The sequence below is a fragment of the Musca domestica genome, unplaced genomic scaffold (genome assembly GCF_030504385.1).
Source record: "Musca domestica strain aabys unplaced genomic scaffold, Musca_domestica.polishedcontigs.V.1.1 2, whole genome shotgun sequence".
Taxonomy (NCBI): Eukaryota; Metazoa; Arthropoda; class Insecta; order Diptera; family Muscidae; genus Musca; species Musca domestica.
This window is the reverse complement of record NW_026712249.1, coordinates 21,434,171-21,440,708: the sequence shown is the minus strand read 5'-3', so window position 1 is coordinate 21,440,708 and position 6,538 is coordinate 21,434,171. Positions and strand designations below refer to the sequence as shown.

The 6,538-nt window shown below is 32.2% G+C and overlaps 1 long non-coding RNA gene across 1 annotated transcript; it reads left to right on the top strand.

Moving 5' to 3' along the window:
- Positions 1-5,432: 5,432 nt before the first annotated feature.
- Positions 5,433-6,091, top strand: LOC109614147 (uncharacterized). Its single transcript, XR_002195399.2, has 3 exons — positions 5,433-5,664; positions 5,722-5,831; positions 5,891-6,091. It is a non-coding gene; the product is annotated as an uncharacterized LOC109614147 (long non-coding RNA).
- Positions 6,092-6,538: the final 447 nt, after the last annotated feature.

The window sequence follows — 6,538 nt, the reverse complement described above, 5'->3', positions numbered from 1 at the left end:
GTTTTCGATTAAAATTATTTTGTCCGAGTTTGACTTATTATTTATTTCAACGAAGCTGTACCAGTTTTCAGCCTTGTACATACCAGGTGAAATGGTTACTTCTGGGTTAATTGATATTGCGGGGATTAGGAAATCGCCACTTTCTAAATCTACAGGAATTTTCATAATTGCTTTAGTTTTTGGTGATATAAGAAATTTACCGGAAGTTAAGTTTGGTTTAAAAGACAAAGGGATGCAGCAATTGTTTGTAATTAATTGCTTTTTCTCGAGGTCTATTTTTGCACCTAAATTAGTAAGTATATCGAGTCCAATGAGACCATCGAAATAGTTATGAAATTTAAAGACAAAGAATTCCAGGATTCCACATTCTCGGAATTCTATGAACATAGGGATGTTAACTTTTGTATTCAATTGGTGTTTGTTTAACACAGTGGTTATGATTATTGGTGCACAGTTTTCTATGTTTAATTTTCCTGTATATTCTGGGTTTATAAAGGATGCTGATGCGCCTGTGTCTATAAGAAAACGGAGTGGACGCCCAAATGGAGATGAAATGTTTATGTAAGGCAGGTTAGTGCCATGTTTGTTTATGTCTAGGTATCCTGTTGGGTTTTGGAGGCATCTAATTGAAAATTTTGTACATCCTCTATCTCGTTGTAATTGTCCAACTCAGGTAAATAATTAGGAATGTTATAGTTTACAGGATCTGAATAGGTATTAAAGTTCCTATAGTTATGGTCAATATGATGTACTTCTCTTGGAAATCTACGTGTTTGTCCACTATTATTCCTTAGATGAGTATAGCCTGAACTAGTGTCCATGGGTTCTGGTGGTGGAAGATTTGTGTTACTGTCTAAACGTTGTTGTCTAAAATTGCTAAATTGGTTTTGATTGTTTGTGGCTGTAGGGTATTGTGTTTGCATAGGTGTTGGTAAAAAACTCTGTGCTAACTGAGGTCTATTAATTGGTGTTGGTAAATTTAATTGGGGTCTATTAAATGGTTGATTCATTGGTAATTGTGGTCTATTGAAATGCATAGGTGGACTATAAATCGCGTTTTGTTGTCTATAATGATTTGGAGTGAATGGTTTTTTAATGTTAGGGTAAGAATGTTGTGAATTGTACTGTCTATGAGTTTCTTGCCTTTTCAAAATGTTCCTGTTTTCTTGTCTTATATAAAACATGTTTTGTTCGGTAATACAGTATGAAAAAGCTATCGGTAAAGTATCTGGCTTCATAGCCCTAATGGAAGAGCCTAATGGTTCTCTAAGTCCAGATAAAAATGTGTTAAGGCACATTTTATCAAATAAATCTCGTTTAGCTTTTATTATGTTGGCATCTACCTCGTGTATCATCAGATTATTGTTAATTGAAGCTTGGATCTCTACAACTGAACTATAAAACTCCTCAAGTGTCTTATTATTTTGTTTTAGTAGGTGTAAGTCTCGAATCAATGAAGTTTCATTTCGTTTATCAGAGTAATGTAATATGAGATTATTTTTAATGCTCTGCCAGCTCAAGTCTGTGCTATACATATTCAAAATCTCATTTGCTTCTCCTTCAATTTTGTTACGTATAGACCTTAAAATCATCTTGCCAAGAGGGGTGCCATCAATGGGTGTTAATACTGTAAGTATTTCCTCCACATTGCTTATGAAATCGTATAGCAATCTCGGATTTCCATCAAATTTTGGAAGATCCTTGACAGCATCTGGGATTCTTAAGGAATCCAGTATATTTCTTTCTGTCGAGGGTGAACTGTTCGTAGAATTCATTACACCACTTTGATTATTTTGACTGATACTCATATCGGTTTCAGATTCTGGGATAGGAATAAGGGTTCTTGGGATAGTATAAGGACGAAATTTACGCATATGCTTATTTTTTCTCTTTAATTCAATCAATTATTTTCTTTAGAAAGCAAAATTATTTTATAATATCGAAATATATATGTTTATATTTAAATATATTCACTTAAATAATATTTAATAGGTAAATTATTTAAAATATTATCTATTTTTTCTTTTCTTTGAAAAACACGGTTAAATTGTTTTATATTTGTTCACAATATAAGTTTTCACTTTTACTTTTATTAGTCTTTAAACTGAATCTTGAATCTTTAAAATATGTTTCTATTTTATCTTTTAGTAAAATATTTAATAGTATTGCTTGTTTCTAGCACTTTTCCACAATAAATTTGGTAATAATAGAAATTTTCACTTACAATATTAAAATTATAGTTCTTATTGACATTATTGTTGGTAACGTTGACTGGAATCGGTTGTCCTTAAAGTAGTTTTCCTTGGCAGATGTCCGTACAGATGTCCTCTCTTGTTGGTTCTGCTTTTCCTCGTGATGATCCGTCACGGATGCTGGTTCTGTTCTGTTCTTTTCAGACGATTATCCTTCGTCTTCTATGTAATTCCGTGCGCTTTTTTTTTCGTTTGCGATAAACCGTCACAACACTTATTTAATTTTTTTTTTTTGTAGCGCAGGAACCAGAACTACCCGACTGCGCCAGTTAATTCTTGTAGTAATCCGAGTATTAAAAAAAACACAAGTTTATTCGTTGGTTGCTCAAAAATTACTCTTCTTTATTGAAAACAATAATTAAAAATGAAAGTTACGATTATAAACTTATTTAAAGTGAAAATTGCAATAACTGCATTTTGACAATTTATAAAATTATTAGTAATTCTATAGCTGGTGGCCTGTTTACAATTCTTTGAAATTTAAATATATGCTTATTTAACAATTCTTTTATTGAACAATTCTTTATTTTACAGTTCTTTTTCGGTCTGTTGAATTATTTAAAATTCTTACTAATTTTATATGTAGCAATTCATACGGTTATTGACTTATTAGCAATTCTTAATAATTTTTATTATTTATTTGCTTGATTTAACCTTGGTGGCTTTGTAGGTGCTTGTGTTAATGTTGTTGTTGTTGATGTTGTTTCTGTAACTCGCGCACATTTGAACATTTTTGAAAAATTATCACATATCTCTTATAAAGTACAGGAAGTAATCGATATAGACCAAGCCTACATCTTCTAATATTTATATCAGATTTAGGTCAGATACAAAATGGACAATATTGACCAACCCTTTTGGAACTTTCCTCATAAAGGAAACCGATCGATACTTTTTAATTAACTTTTATTTTTCAAAACATTTTTAGGAACCCACTCCGTGTATCATATAAGAAATATAGCGAAATGGATGAAGACTGGACAATTCGTTTGAATGTTACCAATATTCCTACCAGTATGTTTGTAAGTATCTACCTTTTTTAGCACCATGTGAAGAATACATTTACCTTCTTTTGCACCGCATCAACCCTTTTTTTATATGTCGCATTATTTTCCGTACGATTGACCTTTTCGTCTATCCAAAAACATAAAACAGACATCCATCTGCGGATTCCCTAAATTTGACACAGTAATTTCACTTTTTTTTTGTCAACCCCCCATCATATGTGACGTCATTTTTACCAGTTTAAAGTTGTTTTGGAAACTAGGTGAGTTTTATACATTTCCTTCTTTTACCCTTTTAGATCTTTTTAAAAGACCCACGAGAATTGCTATCGATGACTGATTTCCCAAACTATATATGGAGTCCTAAGAAAAATATTGCTAAATATAAATATATTATACGAAATTATTATGCAGAACCGGAAGTAAGGAAATTGAAACAAAGGTATGTGTAACATAACCTTAACATTATTATTATCGAACTCAATTGCCTTCTCAATATCTTAGACAACGCAATTGTATCTATCACGACGAAGTGTTTCCCTACGAAGAATTGCAGCAGGAATATAAGACGAATTTCTACGAATATGGCGTGTGTCACAGCTATTGTCAGATAATGGAATTTTACAAATCGTGTAACTGCTTTACTGCGAATGCCCTTCGTGTAATGCCCAGTAAGTGTTCTATTAATAATCGATTAATTGGTAGTCTAATGTATGCATTGTTTTCATAGATATTGTAAGGCGTTCGAAAATTTGTTCCTTTGAGGACATACTTTGCATTGAAAAAAATTATTCGAATGTGAGGAAAACTAAATGCGAACGCTGTGTACGAGCTTGTAATTACACTGAATATTTCTCTAGGCCGGAGATAAGGGTGTCGTGAGTATCAAATAATACGTCTCTCTGGTTACCACGAAATTGCTGGAAATTGTTACAGAAAGTCATCCGTTAAGACAAAAGTTATGCAAAAGAGAGCGATTCGAGAGAGAAATTTTGTAGCTGATAGTCTTTTACTTGAAGTTTGCATATATTTGCCGAACAATTTCGATTTCTTTCAATCATTTGCAACCTTTTTATACCCTCCACCATAGTATGGAGGATGTATTAAGTTTGTCATCCCCTTTGTAACACCTCGAAATACATATTTTAGACCCCACAAAGTATATATATTCTTGATCAGCATAAAATTCTATGTCGATTTAGCGATGTCCGTCCGTCTGTAGAAATCACTCTAGCTTCCGAACGAAATGAAGTAGGTTGATAAAATTTTACTCAAATGTATATTATGTCTGGAGGACTTTTTGTATTGAAAATGGGCCATGTAGGTCCACGTCTTCATATAGCCCCCATATAACGGTACCTTCCGATATTCGGTATTTCGATGATTTTAGCGACATTATTTACCGGAATTGTTTAAAATTTGGTATTCGAAGTTCGTAATGGATACTACAGCATAAGAGAGAAAATGGGCCATGTAGGTTCACGACTTCGTATAGCCCCCATATAACTGTTCCCCCCGAAATTCGGTATTTTTATTATTTTAGCGACATTATTTATCGGAACTATTTCAAATGTAGTATTTGAAGTTCGCAATGAAGACTACAGCCTATGACAGAAAATTGTCTGTGCAGGTTCGCGTCTTCGTATAGCCCCCATATAATGGTACCTCCGTATTTTCGGTGTTTTGGTGATTTAAGCGACATTATTAACCGGAAATGTGTCAAATTTGGTATTTGAAGTTCGTAATGGATACTACAGCCTCTGACGGAGAATTGTCTGTGCAGGTCTACGTTTTGGTATAGCCACGGTACGTCGCTATATTCAGTATTTTGATGATTTTCAAGTTTCGCATTTGAATATTGTAATGGCTAATGACAAAAGATTTCTATGCAGGCCCACAGCGTTGTATAGGCCCTAATATAATGGCTACATTCAGTATTTTTAAGATATTAAAATAACGGATTTTCTTTTTCTTCCAAGTGGTGGATGGTATTCAAAGTTCGGCCCGGCCGAAATTACAACTTGTTTTTACTTGTTTTGTTAAAACTGTTTACAATTAAGTTATTTTTTATTATTATTATTTTTTTTTTTTTTGACAAATCTGCTTATTGCAGATTTTTATCGTAGAACAAAGTTTTAATTTTGACAGTTTTCTTGCAAAATGGAATATAGTATATTTCTCTCTTAGAAAGAAGTTGCTGAACAATTTCAGCTGAAAAACATATCCCGACAGATCTTATGTTGCATTTCAAAATTAATTCTTTCTTAACAGCGGAATCACAAGACCTAGACGAAACCCACAAAATATTTCCTCAACCAAAGAATTCTACTCATTGACGTTGGATTTGGAATATTGGCCGTTATTACAATTTCGTGCACTTATCATTTTTTCATTTACCGAGTATTTGGGTAAAAACTTATGACTTTTCAAATCATTTTGAAATTCCATATTATTTTACTTTTCAGTGTCGCTAATGGGTCTGGCTGGATTATTTATTGGCACCAGTTATCTAACAATGTATGAGGTTTTCTATAATATATTTGTACGTGTTGGATTTTCCTATGTTGTCAATTGGGTGAAAAAATTAAAGAGTTCGCAAAAGATTGAAATATCTAAAATTGAATATATTTTCAGAATTATTTGGAGAAGAAATTCAAAGAACAAGAAGAAAAAGAAAGTTCCCAACCACCGCCTTGCATTGATATGTCATTGAAATTAAAGAAACATAAATAAACCAAACGCCTGAAAGTATGCTTTAAATTCTTATACAAATATCATTTAACTTGTGTGCAGTTATTAACCCTCAATGTCTATGGTATTTATGTTAATAATGTAACTAATAAGCAATAATTGGATGTTTTAAAATAAATTATAATAAAAACAAATTAAAAAATAACAGTCAGTTTTGTCCACAGGTATATACCCTCATCCAATATTCTATTATTTTAATATATTTTAACTTCTGTTATGATTACTTAAATTGTCGACCCTCTATGGAGTAGGTTCCGAAAGAATGGGTCAATATTGTGCATTTGGTATCGTACCTAAATAAATATGATATAAATATTGCGACGTGCCAGATTTGCACTATATTGGTTACGTCTCTCACTTTATATGAGATATGTGATAAGTTTTAAAAAATGTTAAATGTGAGATACCAGACAGATATAGTCGACCGAAGTATTCCTTTTTCATACTTCATCTAATACAGATATAAATATTGGTATGGGCAAAATTACAAGAAAATCGAACATTTATATCCAATTTTATGCGAATTTATCA